This window comes from Apodemus sylvaticus, chromosome 13, assembly GCF_947179515.1.
Source record: "Apodemus sylvaticus chromosome 13, mApoSyl1.1, whole genome shotgun sequence".
Taxonomy (NCBI): Eukaryota; Metazoa; Chordata; class Mammalia; order Rodentia; family Muridae; genus Apodemus; species Apodemus sylvaticus.
This window is the reverse complement of record NC_067484.1, coordinates 9,522,795-9,544,476: the sequence shown is the minus strand read 5'-3', so window position 1 is coordinate 9,544,476 and position 21,682 is coordinate 9,522,795. Positions and strand designations below refer to the sequence as shown.

General features: G+C 35.8%; 1 pseudogene; it reads left to right on the top strand.

The window, feature by feature from the left end:
* The first annotated feature begins 13,535 nt into the window (after positions 1 to 13,535).
* On the top strand, positions 13,536 to 14,404 carry LOC127664153 (60S ribosomal protein L26-like; annotated as a pseudogene).
* The last annotated feature ends 7,278 nt before the right edge of the window (positions 14,405 to 21,682 follow it).

Here is a 21,682-nt window from a genome sequence, read left to right as displayed (position 1 = left end):
GGAAATGGATGAGATTACATAGAGATGGAAATATGGGCAACTCTTTATCTTCATGAGTGATAATATAAGGGAATGATAGGTCTATTGCCAACATTATAGTTACTTGATTATTATTCTAGTGGACCTAAGCTGGGCATCTTCCTTTTATGCAGTGAATAGTTTGGCTAAATTGAGAAATGATATGCTAATCAATGCTTCTGAGAGGATTATGGCTTCCAAGACATGATGGCTGGCACAAGGTCTTTCCTTGCCTCTGGATGCGCAAATACTTGAATATCATACATGGAACATTCTTGAAGCAAGTATGAAGCCTGTACTCAGGTGAGGGCTGAATGAATAGCCAGTTTCAAAACTTGCATTGCAATGCATGAGTAAGTGTCTAACATCATATGGCTTTGAATGGGACCTTCCATCTAGTCTCATTTATGGATAAAATGTTTATTTCTTTTCTCATAAACAATTTGGGGTTGGATTCTTGACTCCCAGAAGCAATTGTGTTCTGTAAAATAATATTCCCATTGACTCTACCTGCATTATCACTTGAGTTATTTGTTTTCCTAAAATTATGCTTAAGAAATATACATGTTGGAGAGCTGATTACACTGCAAAGCATCATTATGAAATTAACAAACTGTAATATGTTGCCTCATTCATTACTCAAGATTCTGGGAACTATAAAAACAATTCTTTATTCAGAGTTTAATGGATGCAGACTGTGTTCTCAGTGCTTTATGTGAAGTGCCTCATTTAATCCTCATGACACAAGGAAATAAGTGCTCTTACTAATCAACTGATTTTCTTGACAAATTAAGAGTTAGAATTTTAAATATTGTGGTAGTATCAGACTTCCTGCTCAGGCTACTTTGATAATTTATGAAAGCAGAACTACATGGATATGGTGATATTTCATTTCAGACAAAGCTAGTTTAAGTTCAATCATTTAAATAATGTCATAGCTAATTATATAATTAGTCATTATAATTTTGTAATTATTATTTTTCTTATTGTTTTCGAACTAAAAGATTTACACATACCAGATACTATACTAGTGAACTACATCTCTAGTCTTCTTTTTTATTTTTTATTATCAAGTATTAATATTTGTATATGAGTTTGTGTGAATGTGTGTGTGTGTGTGTGTGTGTGTGTGTGTGTATGTGTGTGTGAGTGTGTGTGTGTGTGTGTGTGTGTAGGAGAGTCTATGTGAATGTGTGTTTGTTTAGGCATTTACATATAATGTAAGTAGAGGTCACAAGACAACTTTAGAGAGTGGGCTTTCCTTTTCTGCTGTGGAATCCAGGGATCTCTAGCCATTTGTTTGTGAGGGAAGCACCTTTACTTGTCAACTATTTTTCTGGCTCTTATTTTTGCTTCAAAAGGAAACATAATTTTTCCAGTATAAATCATTGGGCTTTTAGAAGACACTATTTGGAATAATTAGCAACTGAAAGTGTCTATAAACCAGCAACTACAGATTATATGACAATAACATTATTTGATGTGGCTAGGAACCTGTGTTTTGGGGGCTCTGTTCTGTGGTAAATGTCTTTGATACTCTGCTGCTTGAAAGACACTGTGAGGGAGTTGTTACTGTCACATTTCATGTGAGGTTTATCTGGTTCTGAAAAAGTGGGGAATGTTCAAAATCTGCATGTTATCGCATCAAGTCTAACTTTCCATGGCACTCATTGCAGGGAAGGTTCATTGGCCTCTGTGGTTCCTTAAACTCCTGTATTTATTCATGAGAAGAAATCTCTAAATTCATCACTTTTTCTTTCTTTCTTAAACTGATAATTTGCTCATTTCTATTCACTAAAATTCTGCTGAAGTATTAAATGTGAAATTGTTGGAAGATCTAGCTAGGAAGTTCACCTTATTTGAATGAGCTCTCCTGTCTGGATTCAAAATGGAGGACTCCCTTTCTTTTCCTGACCATATGTGGCCATTATCTCTAAGCCCAGATGCCTGACCTTATCTAGAGGATGACCCTACACAAAGCTCCTGTAAGTACTTTATAATAAAGAGCATAAACCCCTCTCAGCTCTTCTGGACATATGATAATTAGGTACTGTGTTTTCACAAATAAGCCCTTCCTACCTGTATTCCCGAAATAACTCTGAAGAAAATTACATGTAGCCTATGGCTAGATTACAGGTTCAACTTCCTGTCTTCCAATAAAAACATACCCTGCAGGGTGGGTAAGTTCTTGGAATTTCTGTTAATGTCAATGAAGCATTCCCACCCTAGCTTTTACTGTACATTCACACTGGAAATCCTTATACACTCCCCAAGATCTATGTAACCCTTGTTCACCCTGAATAAAGTTGAGCTGTCTTGCTGCAGCTGATCCAAGAATTCAGACTATTGTTATTCATGCCACCAACCTCCAAGCCCCTCACCCCAACCCCCCATACCTGCTTCTGCTCTTTGTCCTGAAGGCCTCAGGTGGCCAACACCTGGGGTGGAGGGTAAAGGAGAGCATCCCAGGAAATAATTTCTTAGCACTTTACTTACTAGTAATCACTTAGGTAGCAGCATGCAAAGTTCAAAGTGGCCAAATGACAAGCTGAGCTATATTCTCTGTTACTGTTTTCAGTCTTTCAGTTTCACTGAATATTTTTTCAATGAGAAGTTTGTTGTGGCTCATCTTACCGATATGTAAACAGGATTCTTGAAACTCACTGACTTGGTGTATTGTCTATGGAACCACGTCTGATGCCTGCTTTATAATATCATCTTTTAAAAGATGACCAATACTGGAACAATAGAAAACTGTAGGATTAATTAGCACTTAAATTACTGAAGATATGTTTTATTGAAGACAAGATAATAAGGGCATCTTCTCTATAACCAACATTTACATGTCATTCATGTCAATGCCTCCTCAGAGATTTTTAGGGAAGGAAATCATTTGAATGAGTGTGGATATCTTTCTATAGAGTCTCAAAATAAATTAAAAACATGGTAGTTTGTAATTTACACAAATATTTCCTTAAAAAGTCAGTATCCTGTATAAGTACTATAGAATAGTTCTGATTGTATTTGGGTGCCAAGCTTGGCTTGTGGGATCTCTGTAAGCTTTGCAGATATTTTATGAAACCAAGATTGAGTCACTCACACTGACTAATGTGTTAGGAACTAAATAGAGTCTATTGATGCCCTGGAATCATCTCAAAGAGTCTGGCCCCTATCCTTCACTAACACTCAGATAAATTTTGGAAAGCAATAAAGTATCACTACTATAAAACAAAATCTTTAATTAAGTAAATTATATAGAATTTATAATGTTGGAAAATCAAACCACAAAATTTTTGGTTTCCTTGAGATTCACAAGAAATATAAAAGTAGGCCAACCAACCAGACCCCTCAAAGTTCCCAGGTACTGAACCACAAACCAAAGAGTACACATGGAGGGACCCATGGCTCCAGCCACATATGCAGCCACATAGGATCAAGGGTCTCCCCTCCCTTATCTGGCATCAATGGGAGGGGAGACCCTTGATCCTATGGAGTCTCAGATGACCCAGCAAAGGGGAATTCTAGGGCACTAAGGCAGGAGGGGGTGGTGCGGAGCACCCTCTTAGAAGCACGGGGAAGGGGGGAGGGGAAAGGAAGTTTAACTGGGAAGCAGGAAACATTCGAAATGTAAATAAATAAAATAACTAATAAACATAAATTTAAAAATTAAAAGTGAATAAAAAATATAAGGACAGAATGATTTCCATTTCTTATTTCAGAATGATGTTCAACCTAGGATTTTTAAGGTTCATTGCTATATGACAGCCTTTTTCCTCATGTTCTCTTATTGTGGAGTAATGTCATCCAGACAAGTTTCCAAGTTTAGTTTTCTTCCTTGCTGTATCTGAGAACATGTCCTTTGTGGTAGTTTTAGTTCTTTCTCTTCTTCTGAAGAAAGATATAGAGGAAAGGGGATGTAGAAAATGAGGAATACTGGCCTCAATAGATAGGTCTCTGGGGGTTCTATGACTTCTCCATCTATTTTTGCACACAAAAATGAGATATATTTTCCAGAAGTTTTGAGAATTAAATTGTTTCTGTGATTAGCAGATCATGTGCTAAGATTTATCAGAAGCCTGGAACCTCCTTCTCAGTGTTGTCATTCTCTCTGAATTCTCTGAGGGTTTGCAACATAGGAGCAAAAACGGTGGAGTAGACACCCTTGTTAGAGTAAATTTAGCTTCATTCTAATGCCTCCTTATACACTAGTTTTGATGTAAGCCATACGCAGAACAGAGCCAATGCCCTTGGAACACAAGCTTCTCCTCTCCCCTCCCTCTAGTGCCCTTTATGGTTTTCTCCATCTGAAGCCTCTTGTGAGTCTTGCTTTTTGGTGGTGATCTGTTTGTTGTGCTGCTATTTAGTAACAGTCTGTTTAAGTTCATCTACATCTGAACCACAATGCATACTTAATTATTATTATTAATTTTATTATTAATTAATTAATATTAATATTAATTATTATTATTGTTAATGTTTATGTTCACATTCTTCTAGAACATCCAAGTGGTGCTCATGTTTTTTTCTGACATAACTGTTGATTTGTGTTTCTACAAATTTCAACAGTACCTTCATCCAAACAGATTACTGGCATCATCAATTAAGAAAGGAAATACACAATATATTTGTGTCAACATCAACATTCCTTAAAATCCATTGTCACTGTAAGTCTTAAACATTTCTGGTATTAAATAAAGAAAAAAACAGTGATGATATCATAGATACATTTATAAACAAGGCCAGAGTCCAAATGAACAATTAGAATTGATATTTAGAATGAGGATTTACATCCTGGATATCTAGTGACTCACACATTCAGGGTCTTGGAGAGATATAAGATCTGAAGAGAAGAAAGCCAACAGCTGGACTAAAGAGACTTTATACTGTGTGAGAAGAGCAGAATTGTCCCCTTCCTAGTGGGATCAGACACTGAGATTAGGCAGACAGCAATGAGGCAAAAGCATATTCCCCACAGTTTTCTGTGGCTGGAGTTACTGGAGGCACTTGATACAGCACTAGGCTACAAGTCTAGTTGGCATAGCTCAGCATTCCCCTGTGGAGGAGGTCATGGTTGTGGGGTGAGATCTAAGATGTTCTCATCTCATGGCCATTGGCTGATAGGTACAGCCTTTAGTTAATTTCTAGAAGCCTTATAAGAAGGTAGATCCCTTTCTTCTCAGTCGGCTGGTAGAAGATCAGGCTTTTCAAGGACTCGACTTCTCTCATTTATCATTTAGTAATAAGAGACTGCTGATATCTGACTTTCCTTTTCTTTAACTTATAGTTATATAAAGTCTCATAAGGGTCAGTCTAATGGCTATAGGCAAAACATGCATGCATATAAGTTTAGAAAACTGCTAAGAGAATTATATAACAATTAGAAAATTACTGGAAATAAGTTACTGGTATATTTTGAACTTGTCAAAACAACCTCTAAGGTGCTTGAAGCAAACTGCATATGTCCTAAAGTGTTCATATGTTTTGATTAATTTTCACTTCAATATTTTTTAAAGACCTAAACTATCTAAGTTATTTGGAACGTCCTCAGTTTTATCCTCAAGGACATGGACGTAAAGTTTCGGGAACTGTAGAGATCATATGCAGGCTCCTCTTTTGATCTCATGGCTAAAAAACCCACAGTAGTAGTCCTCTAATAAAATTCAGGCATTAGCTCTTTGTGCCTGACCATTTCCCAACACAGGTACATTAAAAACCACAGCTCATAGCTGGAAGCTAAACTACCTTTGAGAACACCATGCAGAGTTGGAGCCCTAGTACAGAACTTCCTCTTCATCTACCACTTTCTGTGTGATCAGAATAAAGGAAAAGAGGAAAGAAAAATTAAAAAAAGCCTACCAACCACCAGGGGCTTTCAGAATGACAGTCTACAGGGACATTTACTATCTGTGAGATTACTCTTTCCCTGATAAGATATATTGGATTTAAAAATTGCTCGCTGAGTATTTCCATGATGTTTTGAAAGATCCTAATTAAAGGTAATGTCTTATGCTTGGGTGAGAAATCAGGCCAAATGAGTGGGCGAGTTTGGTGTGTAGGGTTTGTGGCTTATTATATGGATATTATACCATGTAAGTGACTATTAAAGTATAAAGTGTTCCCCCTTAAGCAAGCCAGCAAAGACAGACATGGGAGATCTAACTCAGGCTGAACAATAGTAGCTCATTTTTACTTTGCTATATGTGAGCCCATCGTCATTTTTCATGAAGATAAATAATATTATTATAGGATATATGAATCCCTCCTCTTCTCCAGATGGTCCCGCAAACCTTGAAGCTTTTCAGATACCTGATTATTTCAAATCAAATCTCTATTTTTTGTTCAAAATTAGCACTTTTATGAATTTGATCACAGTTGGGGTGGAAATATCGTATATTGTAGTAAGAAATTTGATTGCACACAGATTTGCTCTTTTCTCAGAAAAAAAGAACATTCCAGCAAATTCAATTAGCCTTTTAAATGATCAGAGCATTAGCATACAAGCAAAATGAACTTAGCTATCATAAAACATACCCAAAGTAGTGATTTTAAAATCCATATTCCCAAACCACAATGAAATAAAATAACACATTAACAACACCAGGAATAACTACAGCTTCCTAATATTTTGAAGTTTAACATAAAGAAAATCTGGTTAAAAAACTTGCATGTTGCTAAAATGAGAATGTACTATATAAAACCAGTAAAACATTATTTCTATTATTTTATTATTTAGGAAACATAAGTTCATGATTCATAAAATACACTTTAATTAAAAGAGAAGGAACATGATATAAATTGTAGGTTCAAATAACACATTAAAATTAAAAATCATATTATGGATAATTTTAGAGTTGAGTATTTGAAAAGAAAGTAGGATTGTTAGTTGTAAATAAGAAAAACATATATCAACAGTAGTAGGAAAAAAGCAGTGTAGATTTTTAGAGCATATACTGGAGAGAACATTTACATGCATGTCTTCATGGATAGCTGCTAATAAGTTTGTTTATCCAAGAGACACACATTTTCAACAATGGTCCAAATAAATCCAATAAAAGTCTAATACTTTAAGAATTTCTGTATTTACAGCAAAATTGGTACTTTTGTGGAATGTAAAGTATAAAACAGTAGTACCATGTGGCAAATAGTAACATTTAAGTAACATTGTTGCAATTTTTACCATGTTGGAAGAAAAATCCATTTCGATTTAAGAATTTTAAAAATAGCAAATTAAGCCCGGCGGTGGTGGCACACTCCTTTAATCCCAGCACTTGGGAGGCAGAGGCAGGCAGATTTCAGAGTTCGAGGCCAACCTGGTCTACAAAGTGAGTTCCAGGACAGCCAGAACTACACAGAGAAACCCTGTCTCGAAAAAAAGTAGCAAATTATTATTTACAAATGAAAGATAAATTATATATCAGTGTGAACAAGTCAATTGTAGAAGACATTATACAAGTATTTTAAAAGGCTTTATGATAATACACTTTGGGATCATTTCAGGAAAGCAGGAAAGGGTCATTTTTAGTTCATTAACCACTAATCATTTTATTGACAATTTAAGTAGACAATTACAGGTAATCTATAACTAAATGTTAAAAATGTAAATCACTGACAGTAAGCTACAAGTACTAGACAGTGAGAAACAATAGTACATAAATACAGAGTGCCTGAGATGTGACCTTTCTCCAGCAACAAGCCACATGTCAGGACTGGGCAGAGCGCACTTAAAGAACAGATGGGCTATGTATGTCTGGGTTTGCAGAATAAATAGGAGTTTATTGGAGTCTGGGGGTAGAAACGGCCACTTTTTGAGACTTGTAGCAGGTGTTATAATTGTAACTTCTTCCCACTGAAGGTTTAAATGTGAAAAATACAAAAAGAAAAAAATGTCAAGCCAGGAGGTTTGCTAAGTTGTAGGTGAAAACAAAGGTGTTTCTGAGGGAGGTAAAATGTAAAATAAAGAGGGTTTTCAAGTATATAATCAACTCACATGAATGGTATTTGTTGAAGGACCTGAAACTGAGGATGGTTTAAATCAAACACTACAAAATTTCTCTTAAATGTCAATTCAAAGGTCCAAAGTTATTAAATGCTTGGTTGTTCAGGTCAAGTTTGTTTGATGATTTTTGTCCGTCTCTATCTATCTATCTATCTATCTATCTATCTATCTATCATCTATCTATTTATCTATTTATCTATCATTTATCATCTATCATGTATGTATGTATGTCTTATCTCTCATCTTTCTCTCTATCATCTATCTTTCTTCTTATCTATTATTTATAGTATGAGAGCTTTTCTTTACATTTACACTATGTAGCCTCTATATTTCCAAGACAAACCTGCTTCAAATAGAATAGCTTATACTTTTTTCAGCAATACTTACTACACCAAAATACAGAAACAAAACCTTCATTAAAGGAGAACAAAGGACAGAAGGCCTTTTGTGATATGCCTACTCCTTCCCAGATGAGCCCCAGATGTTCAGGGTGGTCACAGTCTTACAGTGTGTCATACTTGGCCTCATTACTGGTGTAAAGACTATTGTTGATTCTGCTAATGTGGCTTCTTATATTGTCTAAAAGTCTAGTAATCAATAGGTCAATCAATGACAATATTCAGATTTATGGGTGTCAGGTTGAAGATGGTGTATTTAGTTGTGTTGATCTGTATAATAGATATGTCTACTTTGGCATGGTTACTAGCCATAGTAGTGGAACTAGGAACCTATGTACTCTCTGTTATTTCTAAATTGGAGTCGAGCTAGTAAAACAAACTGAGGTATACTTAGATGTTTCAAATATAGGATTTTATCATTTCTGTCTTAAGTCTTCCAGATGCCCCTCTGAAGGCACAAGCAGTCCTATGGAATTCTGAGGTCTTCCAATAGTCCCTCTCATTTACATGGGCCTACATATGCTCTTAAAGTAGTCTTTATACTAACCTGTGGCACGGGGTTATCTCAAAATAGAGATTTTTTTCATATGTGGAAGCCTTTTATCTGGATCTAAATAAAAAAGACAACAAATTACAATCCTAATGAGATGGCCTGGTGCTAAAATTTTATAATGTTCTTACAGAGGATCCAAATGTGGTCCCCAGCACCCATCCTGAGTGAACAGTAACTGCAACTCCTGGGGAACAACACCCTGTTTTGAAATTCTTAGTCTCCTGCTTTCATGACTACAGTGCTCCTGTGCTGACATGCACACACACACTCACAATTAGGAAAATTTATATATTAACAACAGAGATGGAAAAGTATAATGATTGTTATAGGAAAAGTTACAGTGTCACCAGCCAGGAAGCACTGCTTGCTTTGATAGTAATTCTTTGTAATATTTTTGTATGTTACATCATGTAATAAACCTGAGTTTAGAGTTAAAGTCATAAATGGGATTTTACATGTAACTAAAGTATTTAGAGATTTTCCTCAGTAGTTGAGCAAAATAAATCAGCAGTTAAAAGCATTAACTTTGCTTCTGTTTTCAGGGCCCACATGGCAGCTCATAAATAACTATTAATCCAGTTCCAGAGCATCTGATGCATACTCTGCCTTCCCCAGGCATCGAGCATAGAGATGGTATAAAATACATACATGCAGGGAGTCACAAACACACATACATAAAAATCATCTTATTCTCTTTTTCTTTAAGAAGGGTTCTCACTATGTATGTAACAACAAATGGCTTGAAAAACACTGTAGTTTAGGGTTATGTCACCCGCACTGAGATCTGCTTGTCTGTCTCCCAGGCACTATCTGAGGTTTAAAGCTATGCCCTACAAAGAAAGAAATCTTTACATAAATGAAAAGCTTCCATGTAGTGTTAATATGGCAAAATGTCAGTACTTTCTATATCAACTTATAGCTGCTATGGCAAATTTTAAGAATATGTATTTTTAGATCTTAATTAATATGAGATATGTATTACACAGAAGTATACTTTTGTAAACTACTATTTATTAGTTATTTGAGAATTTCATATAATGTATTTTGACAATATTCACCACTGTATCAATGCCCCCCAGAATTCCCTTCCCCTTTCCCTTTCTTTCACACCCAAAAGTGAGATTACTTTTTTCCTTTACCTTATAGTCCAGTTTGTGTTGCCTATCTCATCTTGGAAGTACAGTCTGCTCTGGCATGCTTATCTACCAGAGAGCACAACATTAAAGAAAGCTGAATTAATCTCTCTCTCCCTCCTTCTCTCCCTCCCTCCCTCCCTGCCTCTCTCCTTCCCCCTCTCTCTTCATTTCTTCTTCTTTTTTTTTCTTCTTTTCTCATCTCTCTGTCTCCATCTCTCTGTCTCTTTGTCTCTGTCTCTCTGTCTCTCTCTCTGTCTCTCTCTATCTCTCTCTGTCACTCTCTCTGTCTCTCTCTCTCTCTCTCTCTCTCTCTCTCTCTCTCTCTCTCTCTCTTTTCCAGGGACTTGTGGACCCTGTCACTTTTGGTGTGATTACATATGTGCAACTGGTTTGTTAAGAATGTTAAACATCGTTTTCCTCACTTTGTAGATAATCTCTGGCTCTTAGGAATCTTTCAGTGTCCACTTCTCTAAAGACTCTTCAGTCCTAGGGGAGGTGTATGATATGTATGTCCCAGTTATGACAGAACACCTATGAGATTTCTAGCTGGGGTATTGTTCTCCCTTTTTTGGGTAATATTATTACACCTTGTTACTGTGTGTGTGCGTGTGCGTGTGAGTGTGTTTGCGTGTGTGTGTTTCTAAGTAGTATGTTTTTACATATCTTTCAAACAGTCTTTAGAATTTCTTGTTTCTTCCCATAGTCTCTTTCCAGCCATCCTCTCTCATACCCCAGCCCAATTTTCCTCTTCCTGTACCATTTCTCCTAAGCCCTTTACATCACTTTATCACTTTGTCCTATCTCCCTTCCCTCAAAGGCCCTCACCTACTTAACACTTACTAAATTGATGACATCTTTTGCTATTACATATGGAACAGATTTATCTGAAGATTCCATGCTAGCATGCAGAAGTGAGAGAAAATGTCTAACTTTTCTTTTGGCTTCTGTGTTACTTGACCAAGGATGATTGTCTGCAGCTTCGTTCATTTAACTGCGAGTTTCACAATTTTGTTTTTTGTTTTGTTTTGTTTTCTTTTTTAAAGGGTAGAATTAATATTTTATTGTCATGTATAATCAGATGGCAGTTGGGTATAGACTATCCTTAATTCAGAGGGTTTTTTTTTTTTTTCAAATTAAAAAAGGTACAGGTTTTAAATAGCTGGTGCCTGGTTACACTTTCCAGAGCACGATTAGACAAATTGCTGCAGACTGTGAAGTCAAATGCATGAGGAACTTCCAGTTTTATAAAAATTTGTTTTTCTTAAAAGCTAAGTCATATTCCATTGTGTAAATATGTCACATTTTCATTATCCATTCATCATTTGTTGGGTATCTAGACTGTTTTCATTTCCTGGTTATTGTGAATAAAGCAGGTATCACTGTAGATTAAAAAAAATCTTTTGAATATATACCTAAGAATGGTGTAACCTGATAATGCAGATCACCTGTTTTCAATTTTATGAGGAATTTCACATTGATTTTCACAATGTTGTGCTACTTTGTCCTTTCATGAGCAGTGAATAAGTATTTTTCCTTCCCTAGAAGCTCTCCAGGATCCATCTGCTGCCATCTGCTTTTCAACATTGGATATTCTGCCTAAGATAAAATCTTGAAGTAGTTTTACTGGTTAAGGTTAGTAAGCCTTTCTCCCCATGGTTACATTCAGCAGCTGAAGAGATGACATCATAATAGTGAGTACAAGACATCATGGTTTTTCTCTTTGATTTAGTAGTAGATAGAATATAAGCAGTTGAGGACCAGTTCATTTCAAGAGCAACTTCAGTATGCTTTATTTTCTTCACTTTTAATTGACCAAGATGATTTGTTTCACCCCCGACTTCACAGTTTTTGTCCGTGTCAAATGTTACACTCACAAAATCATCTCTGACTCCATTTCACATTTATTCTGCAGGATAATTTTACAGTTCTTTGTTCACACATGTTGATACAACAATGAAATTAGCCTGTCAACTGCTACTTTCTTCTTAGCAATTTGCATTAACAATAAAATGACTCCACTTTTAGAGTAATTCCGTTGGCAGTCAACCCAATGTAATTAGATTTCTCCCAGAGGAATTCTGTCAGTCTTTATTACTAAGTAATTAGCTTACAATATAATATTAAATGCTAAAAAAATCAACCACATGATTTTCTGTTTAGAACTTAAGTTAAAATTCATAATACTCAGAAATGAAATGTAGGGAACACAGAGTCCCAATCGAAATTCTGTTATCATCTTTTAAACTTTTTGCCAAGAGTACATTTTGCATTTATTACAAAAGACAATGCATATTGTTCTTTTAGTAGTGTATATAACTCCTGCGAGAGCCATTTATGAAATCTAATAAACTCTTCTGTAGTACTTCTAAATCACTATAAACTTGACAATACTCCAAAATGCATATGATTTAGCAGAACTTAAAAATCCTGTAATCTTTTTATTTTTGAGATTTCATTGAATAAGAAACAATAGTTTCTTGAAATTAAAAAAATCCTGTAATCAGTTCTTTGGTATTGTTTGATATTATTGAATATTTTTTGTAGACATGTGAAACTAAGCTTGCTCAACATCTTACAAGACTGATCATTTCAGACTATGTTGTCTTCACTTGTTACATTTTACATTTTATTTTATAATTTTTACTGATAAAGCATTTAAACACCATGCTAATTCAACATTAAAATTACTTTAAGTTGCATTTTGTTCTTTAACTATATAAACATGTAAGTAATAATTTAGTTTGTATCAATTATTTTGTAAAGATGCTGAGTTGTATCATTAACCAAGAGTGACTCTCAGACTGAAGAACAGAGGCTGTTTGAACCAGAATGAAATAAATTCAGAAGAGTGATTAATGAAGCCACAGCAAGAGGGAAGGCTAAGACTAAATGGAATTATATAGTTAAGACAACTGTTCTGAAGACAAAATTGTATGCATTCACTGATAAGTGGATATTAGCCCAGAAGCCTGGAAAACCCAAGACACAATTCACATATCAAATGATGCTCAAGAAGAAGGAAGAACAATGTATGGATACTCTGGTCTGTCTTAGAAGGGGAAACAAAATTCCCACAGAAGGAGATACAAAGTGTAGAGCAGAGTGAGGGAAGGACCATACAGAGACTACCCCATCTAGTGATCTATCCCATATACAGTTACAAAACCCATACACAATTATTGATGCCCACAAGTGCTAGGATAGATATAGCTGTCACTTAGGAGGCTCAGCTAAGGTATGACAAATACAGAAGGGGGCACTCTTAGCCAGCCATTGAACTGAGCACATGATCCCCAATGGGAGAACTAGAGAAAGGACCCAAGGAGCTGAAGAGGTTTGCAGTGCCATAGGAGGAACAACAATATGAGCAACCCAGTACTCCCAGAGCTCCCAGGGACAAAACCATCAACCAGAGATTGTACTTGGAGTTACGCATGGCTCCAGACACAAAGGTAGTAGAGGATGGCCTTGTTGGACATGAAAGGGAGGAGACGCCCTCGGTCCTGGAAAGGCTCAATGCAGATGCTGCAGTGTGGAGGAATGCTAGGACAGAGAAGCTGGAGAGGGTTGATTGGGGAACAGGGGAAGAGGTTATGGGACTTTGGGTGATTTGGGGGGACTACCAGGAAAGGGAACAACATTTGAAATGTAAATGAAGAATATATATAATAAAAAAAAGAAAAAAGAAAAAAATGCATCCTGAGTGAGATAACTGAAGATCCAGAAAAACAAAACAAACAAAACAAAACAAAAACCCAAAAAACAAAAAAGAAAAAAGAAAAGAAAATGGATAAAGGCAAAAGGCTCTGACTAATCCAGCCTCAAAAACTCTGTTTTGGTGGCCTTCACTGTATAGCAGCTGACAAAATAAAATTCAATCCCTTCCTGACTTTTGACCAAAGCAAGAGCAGCAAAGGGGATTTCAATGCCTCTTATTACATTTGGAGGAAGGTTACTTCTTCCCCTCTTCTCAAAGAGCTGAGAAAAAAAGTATAATGTTCAGTTTATGCCCATTCCAAAAAATGATGAAGTTCAGGTTGTTTGAGACACTCTAACGGCCAGCACATTGGCAAAGTGGTCTGAGTATAAAGGAAGAAATATATGTCACTTACACTGAATGAGTCCATTGAGAAAAGACTAATAGTACAACAGTCCTTGTGGGCATCCACTCCAGCAAGGTGGTTATAACCAGGCCAAAGCTGAAGAAGGACCACAAGAAGATCCTGGATAGGAAAGCCAAGTACTGCAAGTAGGAAAGAAGGGCAAATACAAGGAAGAAACAATTGAGAAGATGCAGAAGTAGAGGAATTGCATACTTAACTACTAGTGTGGTCCCAATGTCTACCATATAGCCAGCCCTTTGCAGATGTCATAATAATGTTCACTTTGTTGTCATCATATTAGGAGCCAAGGGTTCATGATTCAAAATATCTGAACCTCCGTCTATTAGTCTACAAGTAAAATGATTTAACAAATTACAAAACACTTCAGTGTATCAGTGTTTATGCAGAGCCTCAGTTTCTAACTTCTTTAATTCTGTCCCTTCTAGCAGATACTAGAAATTTAAATGTAGAAATCGGAGAATTCATGAACTCTCACCCATAAATTACAACCAGTTAGTAAATATTAATGTCGGGGTCCCTAGAGTCTCAGCAACACCCATCATTGAATTCTCTGAAGTTAACACCCTCTGGCTTCCCTTCCCTGGAAAAGCTGAGAGTCTGCAGTGTTATCCTCACTATGTCTAGAAGACAGGATGGAAGAGGATTGAAAAAGAAAGTCAAATGATACAGCACAGGTGCTTCATATCATGCGTGCCTCTTGTTACTAGGTATTTGACACCAAACTCAATAAAGATCTCAATGAATTCATTTATTAAACATTGATCCACTTTCTGATAAGGATCAAAGAGCCTGGTCTACAGAATGAGTTCCATGACAGCCAGGGCTATAGAGAGAAACCCTGCCTTGGAAAAAACCAAATCCCAAAACAAACAAAAACAAAAGGATCAAAGTAGCCACACACGTTGGTCTTCCTTCTTCTTGAGCTTCATGTGGTCTGTGAGTTGTATCTTGAATAGTCCAAGCTTCTAGGCAGAAAGGAGATACCATTTGAAATATAAATAAAGCAAATATCTAATAAAAAAAATGTTGAGTAGCCAATTGGTGTGTTCTTTCCCAGGAGGATTATTTCTCCTGTACGTAACATTGCTTAGAACTCTATACTTCTTTGTCTATGGCTAAGGTCTCTTGAGCTTTCCCATTTCAACATTAACCTATCTATTGGCCTTGGCCTTGGTCAGGACATGTTTGTTCAGCTTGTTGCTGACATCTTACGGATGTAATTTCTGATGTTTCTAGTAAACATAGCCTCATAGCTGATTCCCTGTTTTATTGTCTTTCTGCCTTCTCTTCCACTCCACAATGATCCTTTAGTCTCAGATATAGGAGTTGTCTTGTAGATGTAACAACTGAGACTTTGATGTACAATTCTGCACTTTGATTGTAGTTACCTATAATGATTTCCATCTGTTGGAAAGGTAAGTCTCCTTGGTGAGAGGTGAGAATTACATTTTTCTGTAGACATAAGGTCTTTTGTTTTATTTTTCAGAGAAATCATTTTATTTAATAATTATTAGAAATACAGGAAATATGGATGAAATTTGAAAATATTTTCAATGACATGCTTATGTAATTTAACTAATAGGGTCCTTCAATTGAATAATGTAAATAAAATGTATGTTTACTTAAACAACACCTTTGACCTCTTCTGAGACAGCATGAGTCAATTTTTCTCTGTATTGAATGAGAGTTGTCATCATTATATACAGCTATCTTTCCCTTGACCCCATTGTGACCCTTTTTGTTATATTTTTAGGATTATGAAGTAACCTTTGTCTGGGTTCTTTCCAGCTTCTGGCTATGATGAATAAGACTGCTATGAACATAGTGGAGTATGTACCCTCAGAATGTACCTAGATGTCCTTCAACAGAAGAATGGATACAGAAAATGTGGCATATGTATACAATGGAGTACTATTCAGCTATTAAAAGCAATGAATTCAGGATATTCTTAGGCAAATGGATGAAACTAGAAAGTGTCATCCTGACTGGGGTAACCCAGTCACAAAAGAACACACATGGTATGCACTCACAGATAAGTGGATATTAGCCCAAAAGCCCCAAATAAAAAAGTTGCAATTCACAGACCACATGAAGCTCAAGAAGAAGGAAAACCAAAGTGGGGATGCTTTGGTTTTTCTGAGAAAGGGAGCAAAATACTCACAGGAGCAATTATGGAGACAAAGTGTAGAGCAGAGTCTGAAGGAAAGACCACCCAGAGACTGTCCTACATGGGAATTCATCTTATAAACAGTCACCAACCCCCACACTATTATCGATGACAAGAAGTGAGTGCAGAAAGGAGCCTCTTGTGGATGTCTCCAGAGGGGCCCTGCCAGAGCCTTTCATATACAGAGGCAGATGTTAGAAGCTAACCATTGGACTGGGTCCCCAATGGAGGAGCCAAAGGGGTTTGCAGCCCCCATGGGAAGAACGATGATGTTAGCCAACCAAATGTCCCAGGGTTTTCTGGGAGGGGGGAAACCAGGAAAAGGTATAACATTTGAAATGTAAATGAAGAATATATTCAATTAAAAATGTGAAGAAAATAAGTATCCTTCAAATTCTACACTAAATATTCGGAGTAGGAGGCTTTGGGATAATTCTCTCTTTCCACTTTTTACCTTTTTATAATTTTTGGCAGTGCATAAGGAACTTTGGATAGCATGAATGACATCTTAAAAAAAATCAAAGAGAAAGCAGAAAACAATGGTATTCAATATAGGGAGTTAACATCAGCCACAAATGTGCTCTCACGATAGAGAGTGTATTATTCTTATTTCTATAAGAGCTGCCCTATGGCTCCACTTTGTTTATCTTGAGTATATCTAACTTGCTTATGGTCTGTGACACTATTATTAGTGCTCAGAAGATTTAGATAATAGTCATTGACTTAATTCCCTCTTAGTCTTTTGAAAATTTTATAGAGTTTTTCATAATGATTGAACAATTTTATTCATTTTTTCCAGGTGAATAGTGCCAGAGAAGATAGGAGTTGGATCTCTGAGAAATCAATCCATATTATTTCTATGCTCTCACATATTTACATACCATGCTCCCTAAATATACTCTATCAGTTCCGGGAGCTGAACCTTTTCCCTGTTTCTATCCTTGTCACCATCCTATGATGCAGAAAGTGGTTAATAGTTGGATTTTTAGTCTCACTATTGCATCTATACTTATGCTTGGCACGTGTTCAGTTTCTTTCCAAATAGATTTTCCCATGAGCTTCTTGTTCCAAACCCCTTGCTGTGGATTTCAAGGTCTATACAAGTTCTACAAGCTGTTCCAGACATAGTCAGATAATGACAAACCTGTGACATCAGGCTCACAGGACTCCCAAGTAGACCTACTATATGGCTGTGCATCTCTCAGATTCTGATTTAATTTAGTGTTACTAGTATAACTTTGGATTAGGTAAGCCATGTGAGAGGTAATAACATTTGTTTGGGGCCTGCTGTAATATCCTAAGCAAGCACAGATGCACTGTATTGAAGAAAGAAAAATAATTGTTAATTGCAGAAAAAACAGACTTTAACTCATATTGACATATTTTTGTGAAAGATAGTGTGGCCCAAATAAAATAATTATTTAGAGGCTCCTATAAATCTTAGTTTACCAATTATGTTAAATATTCTCTACTTTTTTGTGTTTCTTCTTTCTGTTCCTCCTTCCCTTTCCTCTTCCATTTCCCTTTTCCTCTGTCTTTTCCTTCCTTCCTTCCTTCCTTCCTTCCTTCCTTCCTTCCTTCCTTCCTTCCTTCCTTCCTTCCTTCCTTCCTTCCTTCCTTCCTTCCTTCCTCTCTTCCTTTCCTTTCCAATCACTTTTACAAATACATAATTTCCAAAGTTTCAGTCTCGAGAACTTCCTTTGGTTCAATCCTATTTTAAGGGTTTAGACAATAAGCAATTTCTGGCAATGGCTGTATCATAGTAGTTCTTAGCAATAAAAGTATTCTTACTCTCATCCTTACAGTACCTCCACAAGTTTTACTGATAACTTTGGTTGACAAGAAAAGTAGCCAATTTTAAGTAAAGATTTGGTCTCTTCCTATTTATAGTTCATGCTTCAGCATGAGTAACCCAAATTAAGCACTGTTTAAACTCTTCACTTCTCTGAAAATAATATATATATATATATATATATATATATTACATCTACATGTAAAATATAATATATTCAAATAGACATTCAATTTATTCAACTATAACTAGTTTCTTCTATTATATATTTAGGTGAAAGCTAGAGGGAGTTGGCTGAGTTGTTTAAGGTATTTCTAATTTACCATGGGAGCTTATCAACAGCAACACCAATCTTTAATACCTATGCACTAAGTCTTATACTATATATAGCAAATAATGCACTTGGTAGTCGTTCTATTATATAAGAAGCAGTTACTAACTAAAAGACAGGTATTGCTTGCTTACTTCAAACACTACTAACCTGACCAGCCATAGATAGGTGGCTAGGTTTACATTACCAGATACAAGTCCCCTTCTTTTGAGTGCGCCTTAAGTCAGCTATAAACAGCTTTTAATTCTCCTCCACCAAATCTAAGTGCCACTATCTATATTCTCAGTGATCTTTCTGAGATGCTAGCTGTGGTTTATAAGATTTCCAACAGGCTATGGCTGCTTTTATACCTTTGCTTGATTCTTGGTCTGTTGATTGTTTTGTGTATTTTTATTGTCCTGTCATTTTGAAGGTGTTTTTAACTTGCCTTGACTGTGTAGTCATTATACTGAGGATGTGATTTGTTGAGAGGAATGTAAGTGTCCTTCTGGCATATCTTACTGGCAGTTGTGGTATACCACCAAGAATTATCAGTGTAAATGACCACTTGGTGAGTCCAGTGACTGCTAAGACTGCACTGTGAATGTTTCCTCTTTTAGTCTTTGAAACTTGTCTCTAGGTCCAGCATAAACTTAAGAAATGAAGATCTGGGGAAAGCTTCATTTCCACAATAGAGGAATACAAGATCTCTGTGTGCATGTATTAGAGGTCACCAAATGATAAGACACTTTGAGACTATCCAAATGTCATCTTCCTTTAAAGAAGTTGTACTATACTTGAACGAGTGCTTACCTAACATGCACAAAGGCCCATGTTCCATACAAGCACCACATAAATACCAGTTATTTTAATGTGTAAACCTAGTACCTGAATCAAAGGTCAAATCTTTCATCAGTTATATAGTAATTTAAGGCCAATTAGGGCTATGTGAGAGTTTTCTCAAAACTAAAGTATCCTCTTTCACCATAATATTTCTCTAAGTAATTTAGTATTCATCAATATTCTTCCATGTTACATAAACTGCACATGTGACTGTAGTTTCTAGCTATAGAAAATAAGAACTCTCTGTAGACCTCAAGACCCTAGGACAATCAAAGGACCTGGCCATTATCTTAAATTTACTTTTGAAGGACTAGTGTGCATAGTTGCAGTGTTAATGTTGTCCATTTGTTTGTAAATACCATCCACTCTTACCCTGTACACATGCATGCCCATATTTCACTATTTCAACTGGAAGGAGGTTCTTTCTCAAGCTAAGAAGGCACAGTCATGTCAAGTTTATACACATTAAATATTCATCATTATGAGCTCATTTAAAAATCTATGATTTGAAATAACTGAGTAGTAAGTGGAGGATTTGAAAACAAAAAGCAGGCATTTACTTACAAACAACTGACTTCTTTTGTGATTTCATTGTGCAGAGACATATAATATTTATGCACAGTGGATATTTATAATTAATTTTATGAAATGACAATGATTACAGATACATACATTTATACAACACAAAAACATGTAAGCCCTTGATAACATGCTCGTGAAGCAGCACAACTATTTTATAACTAAATACTCTGAATAGGAACATCACTACAACTGGTAAGTATTGACAGATGAGTTTTAGTTGATTTATTAGCACTAAATGAAACTTAAGAACTTGAGATGTTTTCAAATATTATAATTATCATAATAACTTAAATTCACATTTTGGCTAAAAAGATTGTCAAAATATTAGGAAAATAAATACTGTGGGGACAGAAGAGTCCTGTTGTTTTTCTAACAACCTCCTCCTTTTCATTCCATTATGGATAAGCAGCCCATGGTCACTTGGATGCTTGGAGACTTGGATACAGGACTGATCAGTAAGAGCTGTGGGAGTTAATAAGAAGTTCATTTCTAGTCTCCTGTTCCTGTCCCTACAGAATCAGCTATGTACTTGTCATCTTGGTATATAATCCCTCTTATTGAAATCAATCATTTATACCTGTATTAATGAGGGGAGTTATAGGCAGATATACAGTGGATCTACAATGCATTTCACTCCTCATTGCAACATCAAAACCTAACACAATCGGAGTCTTAGTTAATTTTATTTTGGCAAAAACACTGTACGTTAATTTGATTTTGAGTGTTACTAGATATTAAATATTCCTAGGAATACACAGTGCATATTAAAGCCTTACTCAATTGGGAAAGCAGTGAAGAGTCTAAATATTCACATTACATTGGATAGAAGCTGAATCTGTTATAGTATAACGTGGTTAACTGAGGACTGAAATACTGAATAATAATGAATAATATAGATAAATCAGAATAAAGAGTCTTCTAAGTGTCCCATTTTACTAGAATTTCAATAATCATAAAATCAGTGAATATGTAGAGAGTTATCATAGGAAGAAACTTCTTTCATATCATATAGTTAGGATATGGTGGGCAGACAAAGTACAAATATTAAATTCCCAAAGACAATAGCCTAGCACATATGTTCTCCATTTGACAGTCTACTCTTTAATGATTTTACTGTTATTTGAATATTGGGTCATTATTTTCCATGTGAAACTTTAACTACTGCATAAAAGTATATATGTCTTCTTTTAATCTACTTCAGAGGCATTTTTTACTCAAAAATGTATGCACTCGAAATGTAACTTAGTGAAAGAAAGGTTGTCTAGAATTCATAAGACTTTGGTATTTTCAGCACAGTAAGATCAAACATCAATCAATCAATTAATCAACCAATCAATCTTTTACTTATTACTGAGGCAAAATTCATGACAGCAGTTTTAATTACATAAATAGGTAATTTAAAATTTTTCAATATTAGAAGCTGACATAAGCAACGTGGGTCCTGATACTTTTGAATTTTTTACCGGAGAATTATTTCCTTGACATTTCTACTTCTGGAAAACTGTTTTAACTGTCTATTGGTTCTACACTATGGTGACATCTGCTTTCCTTTTCATAGCTTCCTCTCTCCCTCTTTTACTGTTACCCTGGACCCACCAAGAAAATAGAGAAGTCCTGCTCCACCCACTAAGAGCACATAGTTAATAACTTTAGCTTAATTTGAAAGTTCAACTTTGTTATGTCATATAAATAGTATAACCAAAGGAGACAGGATGCAGAAGATAGGAAGAGCAAGCATCCAGGATTCATTGTTCTGATTACAT